General features: G+C 44.0%; 1 pseudogene; it reads left to right on the forward strand.

Moving 5' to 3' along the window:
• Nucleotides 1-7,534: 7,534 nt before the first annotated feature.
• Nucleotides 7,535-7,654, forward strand: LOC125099418 (uncharacterized; annotated as a pseudogene).
• Nucleotides 7,655-13,419: the final 5,765 nt, after the last annotated feature.

The raw sequence follows: 13,419 nt of genomic DNA on the forward strand, positions 1-13,419 counted from the left end.
TTAAAGAGGAATGAACTACTAGTAAGACAGCATGCTTCTAAATTTAGTCAGGAGAGGGTAAACACATGTTATAGAATATAGATGCGAAACTGAATGGCACAGTTTGAAGGGTCTACTAATAATCAAAATAAAAGTTCCCTTTTGAAATGAGAATACATCAAAGCAAGTTCTTCTCACCTTTAATCATTTGGACCTTTTGCCTGAGTAGAGTATAAATCCACATACTCAGCGGTACAAGCAATCAGAGCATATTCTCCCCTTCCCATTTCGGCCTGATTGAGGTGGCCTGTCCTCTCTCTAGATATGACTGTGACATTCAGTGCATCATCGCACAAGCATTTGTCTCTCTCTCCACTGGAAGGAGAACTTTTAAAAATCTCTGATTCTCTAGCATGTTGCAGGGTACTTGGTACATGAGAGACATTAGAAGTATATCCCAGGAAAGTTGTGGGGGGCAGAATGGAAGCGGGTCCAGTAAGGCTCATGGGCACCATTCAGACTTGTTGGAACACTTAGCTCTTGCAGGCCTCCATATAGCTTTCTGACGATTGTGAGTACTGGAGTATAGTGAGAAATACCTAAAATTGGGAATCCACTGATTTGGATTTGTGTCTTGGCTCTCCCATTTAATGCATGTACATCATTAGAGGAGTAACTTAACCTCTAAGCCTCAGTATCCCCTTCTATAAATTGGGAATTATTGTTTTTGCCTTAAGGAATTCTCGAGTGATTAAGTGAATAATATATGTGAGTCCATTCAGCCAACTACTGAGTGCCATGTAATTGTTGCTTATAATTATTATCACTCTGGAGTCAGAGCCAACTTCAACTGAATATTTTTTTTTTTTTAAGATTGTGTTTATTTATTTGATGGAGAGAGAGGTCACAAGTAGGCAGAGAGGCAGGGAAAGAGAGGAGAAGCAGGCTCCCTGCTGAGCAGAGAGCACGACTCGGGACTCGATCCCAGGACCCTGAGACCATGACCCGAGCTGAAGGCAGAGGCTTAACCCACTGAGCCACCCAGGCGCCCCTAAATCCACTTCTCTCTTTTTTTTAAGTTTATTTGTTTATTTATTTATTTTAGTAACCTTTATACCCAGTGTGGACTTGAACTCGAAATCCTGAGATCAAGAGTCCCATGGTCCTCTGGCTGAGCCAGTTAGGTGTCCCCCACAACTGAATATTTTGAAGAAGGGGAAAAGGTCTGACCTTCCATTCATTTTTTCCTTCCTAGTTTTGGGATTTTGCTATTGTATTTGTATTGGATGATTATCTCTCTCTCTCTCTCTTTTTTAAACTATCTGGAGACAAAATGATTCCAAAGTTTGACTAGTAGTCTCCAGTCAAATCAGAATCACTTGAAAATTTTATAAAATGCAGATCCCCATGTCCCACTCCCAAAGGATACCATTCAATTATTATAGAGTGGGAACGGGCACTCTGTATTTTGAAACCTCCCCAGGTGAGTCTGATGAGCTGCCAGACAAGGAAACCTTGATAGGCTTCTTTTTCCATTTAAAACTGTCTGAAAACTTTCAAGGTCAGATCCTGGAGTTTACGAATATGCCCCTTTTTACCGGTTGATTGCGTGGAAAATATTGAGGGGTCACGGCATTAGACTTTGTTATTTGCAACTAGTAACATTATGGTAGAAATGCTAGCATGAGCAGGACATTCCTGTAAGAAATTAACAGACAGGCATTTGGACCTAAAATCAAAGCTTTGGGGTAGAGTGGGAGATATGGAGCTTAATAAGGCTTTTAGAAAAAGCATTTCAGTTGCTTTCATAGAATTTCCTCCAGCTTCAAGAGGAAGGACATACAACATACCTCCTTCTCTCAGAGGGATGTTTGAATCTGACAATTAATGTGAGAATGAATGGTGTTTGACTTCCTGGAAGGGCTCACGTGCATTATCATCTGCTGGTTCAGGCCAGTGTTTCTCCCTAGGGTTACCATCCATCACAAATCTTGGGGAAAAGACAGTCTGTTGAAATTCTCATACTCGTCGGGGAGAAATATAAATTGGTACAACTGCCTTGAAAAACTGTTCAGTAGTGTTTAGTAGAGCTGAACATTTTCATATTCTATGTCACTCTTACACACATACTCAAAAGAAATACAAACATATGTTTACTAAAAGCTGTACTAGAATATTTATAGTCTCACGGGTTATAATAGCTCGAAACTGTGAACTACCCAAATGACCACATATGGTAGAACAGATAAATGAATCATAATATGTTCACACAACAGAGAAAATGAATTACCTGCAATCGTATACAAAGTTAGGTGAATTCTGTACACATGAGTTTGAATGAAAGAAGCTAGACTTCGATTGAAAGATAGAATTTACCCCAAGAATGTATTTCCAAAGTGGAGTTGATGGTACTCACCAAGGGAAAACTCCTGTTCATTTACAGAAGGACCCCCTTTCTTTTTAAAGATGCCAGGAAGAACCCGCACACTGTAACCCCCTATCACTCTTCCCAACTGACCATGTTGGTTGTCTTTAGGGAAATCCGACAAAACAATACCTGAAAAAAGATATGTCCCTAAGGTGTATCTTTTTTTGTTGTTATTAAGATTTTTATTTTTAAGGGGTGCCTGGGTGGCTCAGTGGGTTAAGCCTCTGCCTTCGGCTCAGGTCATGATCTCAGGGTCCTGGGATCGAGCCCCGCATCGGGCTCTCTGCTCTGCGGGAAGCCTCCTTCCCCCTCTCTCTCTGTCTGCCTTGTGATCTCTCTCTCTCTCTCTCTCTGTCAAGTAAATAAAAAAAAAAGAAAGAAAGAAAGAAAAGAAAAAAAACTGCTGCAGGGGAAAAATGGTGCATTTTAAAGAATTTGAAAAAATTTGTGCTGTATTGCTGTGTATATGTTTTTAAGATTTGACTCCATTTTAAGTCAATTGGTATGAAACAGTACAAAGCAGGAATCAATATATGCAATAAAAATCACCCCACATCACCTCCCCAACTAATTATTATTAGCATTAAATGACTCTCATTCCAATTAGTCTTCAGGCATAGATAGAAATTATTTGGTAAACATGGGTGCGAGCTTAAAAAACAAATTACAAAGGAAAACTGCTTGGGAAATCTCCATTTATCTCTGTGGCAAAGGAGAGAGGAACTTGCGCTTTCGGACACTGCAAAAAAGTCGACTTTTTCTGGTCGTTCCTTTGATGAGATGAGTGTTCTGATAACAAAATAGTTGGAATTCTAAGGCAAATCATGCCTTTCGGCTGAAGCATTGGCCTCCTCAGGCGGAAGGTGGGGTGGAAGGAGAGGAACGGCCCCCAGGTCCCTGTGGGGACAATCTGAAGGGGAGACAGAACCAGGATGTGGGCCGTCACAGAGCAAAGAAAGAAAGAGAAGGTATGATCCAGAGCTGTTGCTAAAGCCATAAACTGTGGGCAGGTGGGGCGGACGGTGGGGGAGCGGGGCGTGGGGCGCGCACGGAGCGGGAGGGCCCTTGGGAGATGAACAAACAGGCCCTGGGGAGAGCAAGATGACTGGGATAATGAAGACTTGGAAGTTCTGAAAAGTGATCCTGAATCTGACCAAAGGAAAGAAATAGGACAGAACGGTGCGTCATTGGTTTAACTACTCTTATTGAAAATAATTCTGCTTTATTCTGTAACTTTCAGGAAGAGATGTCTTGGAATTGCTGATGAAGTGTGCTAATTCTTAAACTCTAGCTGCATGCAAGTGAGCTGGGCACAAAAGTAAAATTCTTCTTTGTTGCATGGCTCCTTCTCCAAGGGTTTAACAAAATTTTCACAAGATAAGGATTAGTTTAACTGGCGGGGGGGGTGGACAATAAGGGGCAAAGCTGGCCTTTTGAGCACTCTGAGATGCTGCCCTTCTGACGCGCGTGGCTGAGTCATCACTCACTAGTCTAAGGGACTCAAGGAGACTCAGAATGAGAAGCAGAAAAGATAGCTCCCCCCCTGCCCTGAAGCTTTCTCAAGTGTTAGCGTGTCTAGATTACAGCCACGAGGGCAGAAAGCCTTTACAACTTGGCACATCTCTCCTTGGACCTCGCTTCCATATCAAAGTCTCAACTGACATCTGCCTTGGATACCCAAACCCGGGCCACTCATAGCCCCCCTGTTATTGAACTATATGTGTTTTTCCCCTGGCCCTTGAATTTCACATGCATTAGTCTCTTTAGTGCTCTTAACTCTTTTTTTTTTTTTAAAGATTTTATTTATTTATTTGACAGAGAGAAATCACAAGTAGGCAGAGAGGCAGGCAGAGAGAGAGGAGGAAGCAGGCTCCCCTCTGAGCAGAAAGCCCGATGCGGGGCTCGAACCCAGGACCTGGGATCATGACCTGAGCCGAAGGCAGGGGCTTAACCCACTGAGCCACCCACGTGCCCCGTGCTCTTAACTCTTAAAGTTGGCACCGTTATTATCCCCATTCTACAGATGATGAAATGGAGGCCAAGAGAAGTGAAGCTACTCACCTACGGCGGCTGCACTAGCAGGTACTCTGAGCAAAGGGCCTGGTGCCAAAAACCTGACCATGAAAATGGGAGGTAATTAAAGGGAGGGTAGAGACCACATTTCCTTAGAACCAAGCCAGTGGCCTTGCTATAAGCTCTCTGATGATGTCAAGTGGCTTTGGAGTCACAAAATCCCACAGCACACCGCCCTCTTCCAGTTTATTATACTGGGTTTTGGCGTCCTGTCTTGTACCACAGCCTGTACCCAGCTTCCATGCTGGAAGTAAGAGGTATACGCACGTGAGTGGGTGTGTGAGTGTGTGTGTACCTGTGTGTGTGAATGTGTGTGCAAGTACTGTGCATGTGAGTGGGTGTCTGTGGGTGGGCAGGTGTGACTACGCAAGTTGGAGGGGTTTGACTGCATGAGTGTGTTTGTGAGTGTGTGTGTGCTATGTGTGCGTGTGACTGTGTGCAGGTAGAAGTGCGAATGAGTGTGCAAGTGAATTGAGGGTGGATGTGTGTGGAAATGTATCTGGATGAATTTGTGCCTATGGCGGGGGGGCGTGCGCCTACCTATGCGTGTGTGTGTGCATTCACACAAATGTGTGTGAATGTGCAAGTGTGTGCGTGTTGTGTGTCTGAAGGAATACGTGTGCATGTGTCCTTGTGTGTGCACATGTTGCGTGTGTGAATGTGTGAGTACATATGTTTCTCCCAGTTTCCCTGGAAGTTGTCCAAGGACAGCCCTGGCCACAGAAAAGAGAGGACGTCAGCCACTGGGGGACACTGCCAAGTGGACTCTGACCGCCCAGACCACGGCAGACCCACTGGGGCCATGGCTGGCCTCACCCCCAGGACTGCTCCATGTGTACACTGCCTGCCACCGGGGGTCCTGTGGGTTTGCCTTTCCTCCTAGATGAGCAGTCAGGGGCTAGTGAGGGAGTAGCAGAGGCTTTGGAGTCCGACGGGTCTGGGATCAAATTCTCGCTGGGCCTCTGGACCCTGAGTGACTGTGGACAAGTGCCTTCACCATTCTGTCCTCAGCTTCGCCATCTGGTAAAAGAGAGCAGTAATACCCAGCACAGAGTTTATGGGGAGGAGCATAGGAGCCAAAGGACCTAAAAACAACAACAAAATTAGGCATAGCATTTTGCACAAAATACATGCTTAATACATGATATTAAATGGACATTGCAGAGGTTATGTGTTGTAATGAGCCCTGGGTATTCTAGAAGACTGACGAATCACAGATCTGTACCCCCTGAAACAAATAATACATTTTATGTTAATTAACTGAATTTAAATTAAAAAACAATAAATGATATTATTGTTCCAACAGACAAGCAGAAAAACATTCCTGTTTCTTTCTTCCAAGCTGCCACTTTGGGCCAAGTCGCGAACTCTTCCAGTGGAGCCAGGCTCTATGGGAAGTTTGCAGAAGCTTTTTGGCCCATCTTAATCATATGTTAGGGCATTTTGGAAGCCATTTACAAGTGAGGGTCAGAAGGAGTTAATATACCAGAACAAGGGTAACACTTCTCTCAGTGGGGAGGAGGAAGGGCCGTTGGCCCTTCACTTTCCAAGAGGAAAGTAGAAAAGTCCCTATTTTACAACAACCCCAATTCTACAGCTGCAAATTCATGCGAGAATGAATGATGCCTCTTTAAAAATGAAACACTACACCTGTAAGTGTGAGCTGACTGCCCGACTTCTCAAGGACCAGAAAATGAAATAAAGAAAAGAACTCTCAACAGGGAGGCCACCGTGTCACTGAGGAGAACGGATCAGAACAATGACTGAGTGGCTGGCAGAGGCCACCTGCCTTAGAGGCGGGAATTGAGTCAATAAAGGCACTGAACAAACAGTCGGGTTTTAGTGCTCTAAATCAGTTTGTACAGTGGTTAAAGCTTGTGGGCCGAGGAGCACCGAAGGCCTACACACAGCCTCTATTAAATCTGAGCCAGTCTCCTCAGTCAGGGCGTTGTTGACTCAGCGCCCTTCCCGGCAACATGGGGGCCCCATTAGGGTCAGAAGCTGACAGGGTAGAGCAGGAGACAGAGACGTCTCAGGGACCAGGGATGGGCGTTAGTGCCTGCGTCCATGGGCATGCTGGCTCCCGGACCTGTGGGACAAAGTGTTGGCTGCTTATTCCTTGCAGAGAGGGGCGGAGGGTCCCATCACCTGAGTAAAGCCGACCCTCAGGTGAAGAGAACGACATGGAAGAAAACAAACATAAAACACTGTCGGTTACAGTCTTGGAAAATAGCTTTTAAGTTTCTTGCTCCAAAGTGGGAAAAGGACCTGAGGGAGGGGGTAGACTTTAGCAACAGAGAGTCCTTTAGAATTGGGCAGATTAGAATTAAGAAACTTTGAGAAGGGGCGCCTGGGTGGCTCAGTGGGTTAAAGCCTTTGCCTTCACCTCGGGTCATGATCCTGGGGTCCTGGGATCGAGCCCCGCATCGGGTTCTCTGCTCCGCGGGGAGCCTGCTTCCTCCTCTCTCTCTGCTTGCCTCTCTGCCTAGTTGCGATCTCCGTCTGTCAAATAAATAAATAAAATCTTAAAAAAGAAAAAAAAGAAACTTTGAGAACATGTGTTATGGTCTCACAGGTGGTAAATGAGACAATGTTGTGTCAATGAACACCCGTATTTATGACATTCACAAGAGGTAGCTTTCTCACCATGAAAACCTGGAAATATTTTCAAAGGGGAGGTGGGGAGCAAAACAGCTCCCACAATAAGCCCTAACTTCCCAACATCTCACATTTTGGAGGCAGTGAAGAAGAGGAGAGCAGTCGGGTTCTGGAGGACACAGAGCTTCCATGCAGGTGCAAGGCACTATTTCCTACGGATAGGTCTTGTCTTTAGAGCCCTGTGGTTTCCCAGGAGGCCCTGTCTCTCAGAACATGGAGGACAGTTTTCTGGGGCTGAGATACGAGTGGATCATGAGAAGTAAAAGGGTATCGACACCCCTCTACCCAACCTTATCCAGGCCTGTCTCCTCTAACTCTCCCTATGTTGCAAAATTTCTTCTTCCTCTCTTCTTCCATCAAAATGCTCATCCCATCCATATAGTGGTTCTCAACTGGAGATTTGCGCAGTGGCAGTATCGTAGCCAATGAGGTTTATCCAAGGCGCAATTATTGCTAATTGAAAACTCAACTGGAGAGTATTTTGCCCCCAAAGAGACTTTTGTCAATGTCTGGACAGAGTTTTAGAGATTCCAACTGGGGGTTGTAGTGTTGCTGGCGCTTCCTGTGAGGAGAGGCTGGAGATGTGGCTTGACATCCTACCAGGCACAGGAGAGCTCCCCACCAATCAGAGAATCATTCCGCCCAAACGTCATCAGTCCCGAGGCTGAAAAACCCCTGCTTCTGTGTCCTGACACCATGGCTTCTTAGTTTTGAAAATAATAATCTTATTATCGAAAAGCTTCTATACATACTAATTCACCATCTGGTTTACACCACCAGAATCCCAAGGCCACCTCCTTCCCAGTGGATGGGGCTGGCATAAAATTCAATTACCATGAACTTGCTTCATGATAAAACAGTGTGTGACTGGCCATGGCCCTTTTGAACTCAGAGCCTTTCCGAGGACATTTCCTTCCCCTTGATTCTTCCCAGCCATAGCATCTACCCATTTCTATTTCTTTTCTTTTTTTTTTTAAAGGTTTTATTTATTTATTTGACAGAGAGAAATCACAAGTAAGCAGAGAGGCAGGCAGAGAGAGAGGAGGAAGCAGGCTCCCTGCTGAGCAGAAAGCCCAATGTGGGGCTCGAACCCAGGACCTGGGATCATGACCTGAGCCGAAGGCAGCGGCTTAACCCACTGAGCCACCCAGGCGTCCCATCCCATTTCTATTTCTTGTTCTACAACTCCATGATGGTCTTTTCTGGGTCCAGCCAGGAAGTGGAGGAATTCTCTAGGCTAATTAAGATGAACTTACTCAACATGATTCAGAAGGAGCTGCCTTTTCCTGGTCTGTTAACAATATTTTTGCTAACATCAAAATGCCTTATGAGAAGAGCAAATTAACATTGCCATGAGACATTTAGAGTTGACATTTTTAGACTCAAGCTTTCTTCAACAAGGTATTTAGCATTTAATAAGTTCTGGGATTAGGAGCTTTCTTCTCCAGAGAGCAAAATTAACCGTAGTCCACAAAGATGGCAGTTGCCTAAATGTTGAATAAACCTGGAATGTTTTCCCCAAATAACCAGAACACATTTAATTAAATGCTACCTATTTCTCACATCTCCTACAGCTGTTTGCCCAGACTCTTCTTCATATGTATTCACACAGAAATAAAAAAGAATCTCCAGACATTTCTGAAGTGGGAAACTTTAAGTAACTTTTTATTTCTTTAGTATTCACAATTTTCAAAGTGAATAAAATTGATGTGACCAGAAATGTCAGTTTGGGATTTTAAAAAATGACAGTTTAATGCATCTAGAAACTGGATACTAGTCTTGAAATAAGAAAAAGAAATTATTTCATTTTCGCAGAGACAAAAATACACTCGTGGGTATTACTTTGTCTATGTCGTTTTGTTAAGTGGATTCAATCCATCATCCTCTCTGTTTGGTTCAGACGTGGTCAGCTGGAATGGAAGCAGGACACGGAGATTTCAATTCAGCGGGGTAGAACGAGTGTATATAGGATAGACCATCCAATATACACCCGGCCCTGGATTTTTCAACATTTACCTTCAAACAGCAGATATTCCTAGCAGATATGTCACCCACAGGTGACAGCACTTTATCATTCGTGAGGGTTTCCATTTGTACATTCTGCTAGGATATATAAACACACACAAAGTCCAGTGGAAAATTAAGGACACACCTTCACAACATGATAAGGACATAAAAAAAAAAAATGCCAGGCAAACCTTTTTTTCCTAGATCACTTCTGATTCAGGTTTTCTTCTTCAAGTAAAATTGAGTTCTCTAATTTCCAATTTTTTTTCCATTCAAAACTAGTCATTAATGTCAAATGTCAGGGATCACACGGTTTTCATTTTATTTTATTTTATTTATTTATTTATTTATTTTTTAAAGAGGAAGACATAGTCCTCTTGGAGACGGAGAAATGAGCATTGTAAAGAAAGGAACAGGGATGCTGGATAAAGCAGAGTGCCTATTTTTTTTTTTAAGATTTTATTTATTTATTTGACAGACAGAGATCACAAGTAGGCAGAGAGAGAGGAAGAAGCAGGCTCCCTGCGGAGCAGAGAGCCCGATGCGGGACTCGATCCCAGGACCCTGAGATCATGACCTGAGCCGAAGGCAGCGGCTTAACCCACTGAGCCACCCAGGCGCCCCGGTTTTCATTTTAAAAAGAGGGGAGTGCGGTGGGAGGGCGGTCATTATTTCTACTCTGGGAAACCTGCTGACATCTTTTTGCTTCTCAACAGAGGCCAGACCTGCATCTAGAACAAGTGTTTCCCTTCTCCCAAACCACTGGGTGGAAAACGAAGGGCTATTTTAACCCACCTCATTCACCCTGCCACCCTGCGCATCATAAGATCAGCCAAGCTGCGGGTCTGTGCTCTTCTGAACCGTCCTGCCAGGTGGGTCCTTGTGTTAGGTTTTGGCCTGCAAGTGTGACCAACTAACTCATGACTGAAGGCCCGTCATCCCTCCACTCCTGAGCGGCCCTGGTCTCAGCTCTCAGGATGTCAGCCACTGGTGTGCTGCTGGTGAACATCTTCACAACAAGCTCTCTACACAGAAAAGCTTTGTATTTGCTAATAAACCTACCAGGGCTGATTGCAAGCTTTCCAACAGTGCAGTCGCTCAACACTGAACTAGGAAGAGCAGGTTATCAACAGTTCTAGCAAGCTGGCATGAGCTGGCTCTAGCTCGCCTCAGCCTTGAGCCCTGGGGACTGGCTCCCTGACGACAGGTGCCAAAATTTCACACCTTCCTTTCCTGGTGAGCAGGGCGGGGGGGGGGGGGGGGGGGGGGGGGGGGAGAGGGGCCAGGCCAAGCAGGAAATTCCTCCAGACAAATGACAGCTCTTGTGGTGGTGGTGGTGGTGGGGAGCTTATTTAACAACCTTATTGACTCTTCTGTCCTACTCCTTCTCCAGAGAAAGGAAGCCACCAGCATCATGGAAAATGCAGCCCATGCACGCTGTTAGTGCATAATTACGTCCACTGTGTTGCCCCTGCTTGAAGTCATTACCCAGATCAGGGTTTGCAAGTTAAATGTGGTAGGAGTCACATTCGAATTCAGATGCCATAGTGCCTTGCTTGTCCATTTTGATCTAAATTAATAGGCAAGAAAAATTAAATTGTCCCAGAAAAGAAAACAAAAAAGATCTAGAGCTCTACCAAATACCAAACAAAGCAGGGGAGAGGTGTTGATTAGCTAGAAATGAAGAGCTTTATCTTCGAACTTTATCTTAAATCTACAAGTAAAGTGTGATTGAGATTTAGGACACCTTAGACATCACATGTTCATTTTTCCCACATAATTTTAGTCAGATGATAAATAGACCGATTTCACCAGCAAGAGATGCCTTTATGTTGCCTTGCCTGGCGAATTTCCTCTAAATGTTTTTGAAGAGATCAAATTGTGAAATATATCCTTGTTGTGCTTTAACAGAAGTCAAGGACTGGGTGGGAAAATTACTTTAAAGTAGTTTGCTTAATTTCTAAACACTCTTGATTGTTGTTCCAAACAGAAGATTCAACTTGGAAGCCCTAAACAATCCAGTGACGTTTTCGTATTAAGAAGTATGTTTAAACAGTTGTTTTAGAGTTTCTTTAGAACTAGCTTGTGAACCCCATGACAAAATCAGTCATAGTAATGATTTTACATGTGAATCAAGGTGGTATTGTCTAGCAGTCATCAAACAGGCTCATCACCAGATTACTTTTGGCTGCTTCCAAAAATACAATCCATTTTCCATAAGAAAGACCAGCCTCACTTGGGGCTCCTGGATGGCTCAATCATTTTTGGTTGGGGTCGTGATCTCAGGGTAGTGAAACGGAGCCCCGTATCAGGCTCTGTGGCCTGGAGCCTGCTTAAGATTCTCTCTCTCTACCTCTCTCTGCCCTTCCACTCCCACTGCAAGCACGTGCATGCTCTCTCTCCCTCAAAGAAACAAAGAAACAAAGACCAGCCTCATTGGAGTTATAGAAAAGAGAGTCTCAGGATTTGGAAGCATGTTTACCTTTTTTCCCCCTTTCTCTTCTTTTTTTCTTGTAAAAAATATCACATATACAGGTGACTATAAAGCAAATATGAACTGCTTAAGTATAATAATAAAGCAAACACCTATATACTTACTATCTAAGTTAATACACAGCAACTAACCCAGGACTGCTTACATGATCACGGGGCCCAGTGCAAAACGAAACTGAGCGGCCTCTAACTTAAGAAGTAGGAACTGAGGCACCTGGGTGGCTCAGTCAGTTAAGCGTCTGCCTTCGACTCTGGTTGTGATCCCAGGTTTCTGGGATCCAGCCCCATGTCAGGCTCCCTGCTCAGTGGGGAGTCTGCTTCTCCCTCTCCCTCTGCTGCTCCCCCTGTTTGTGCACTCTCACTCTTTGTCAAATAAATAAATAAATAAATAAATAAATAAATAAAATCTTAAAAAAAAAAAAAGGAAGCAAGAATAAAGTGTATTAAATATACCAAAATATAAAGCTTTTTCTTTCTTCCATATTTCTCCTCTGGTCATGTGCACACCCCATGATCCCATCGGACTTCACTTATAAAGCACACATTCAGAGATAACAGCATCAAGAGTTCCAAAAAACCACAGCAGAGCATTAAACCAAGTAGGCCATCTCTATTCATTCAGCTGTGTATTTAAATTAGAGAAGCGGGTGGTTTTATTTTATCCAGCATTTCTATGTGTTTGCAGTAGGTGGGACATGCATGCATATTAGTTCAATCCATTATACTGTCAGAGCCAGACTTCCGGTTAGATGCTCCAAAATAAAGCAGTTTGCCACACAAAGCTAACCGTGTTTTTGTAATAAACAAAAGTGAATCACCCAGTCATTAAGGCTCGTTAGAATCTTGTGCTCCAGGTCCCAGGAGGATCCACTGAACAAAATCAGAATGAGATTCCTTGAGGTTTTTTTAGAATTTGGAGAATGGCCATTAAAACAATCCGATTTGGGGGCACCTGGGTGGCTCAGTGGGTTAAAGCCTCTGCCTTCGGCTCAGGTCATGATCCCAGGGTCCTGGGATCGAGCCCCATATCGGGCTCTCTGCTCAGCAGGGAGCCTGCTTTCTCCTCTCTCTCTCTCTGACTGCCTCTCTGCCTACTTGTGATCTCTGTCTGTCAAATAAATAAATAAAATCTTTAAAAAAAAACAAAAAAAACAATCCGATTTGGAACTGCACACCTCTCTGTGCTTTTCAATTCCTTGTTTATTAATTTGCAAAGGTGAACAAGCCACTACCATGGATTTTGTGAAGACTAATAAGCCAGAGATTATTGAAACCCTACATAAGAGGTTCTGAATTAATGGGCTTTCTGTCTCCCCTTCGGATTTTGTAAGATGTTACCTTGAGCTCATTAAGGTCCAAGCAGGGGTCTTTCCTTTCTTCTGAGGTTCTTCTCTCCAAAGATCTAGACACCATATACGTAGGCCGTGACCAAGTGCACTCGAGAGGTGATGTAAATATATCTCTTCGTGAAGCAGTGTGTCTCTCAGGGAGAGGGTAAGATGTGTTCTCCCCTAGCTATGTTGCCCTGATTGACTCCATTTAGAAGGTACAACCCTAAAAATATATGGGCGTGGACTTTGCCCTTGGGAGGAGGAGGGTGGCAATTGTTGACATTTACCAAACTTTTACTGTGCCAGGCATTTTACAAGCATTATAGCATTTACTATTTGCCTTAACCCATGAGATAGATATGATGTCTGTCTCCATTTTACAGAAGGAACTGAAGCACTGAGAAGGTAAGCAAATGGCCCAGTTAGTAAGGGAAAGGGACTGGAGACAAA

Source organism: Lutra lutra, chromosome 4, assembly GCF_902655055.1.
Source record: "Lutra lutra chromosome 4, mLutLut1.2, whole genome shotgun sequence".
NCBI lineage: Eukaryota > Metazoa > Chordata > Mammalia > Carnivora > Mustelidae > Lutra > Lutra lutra.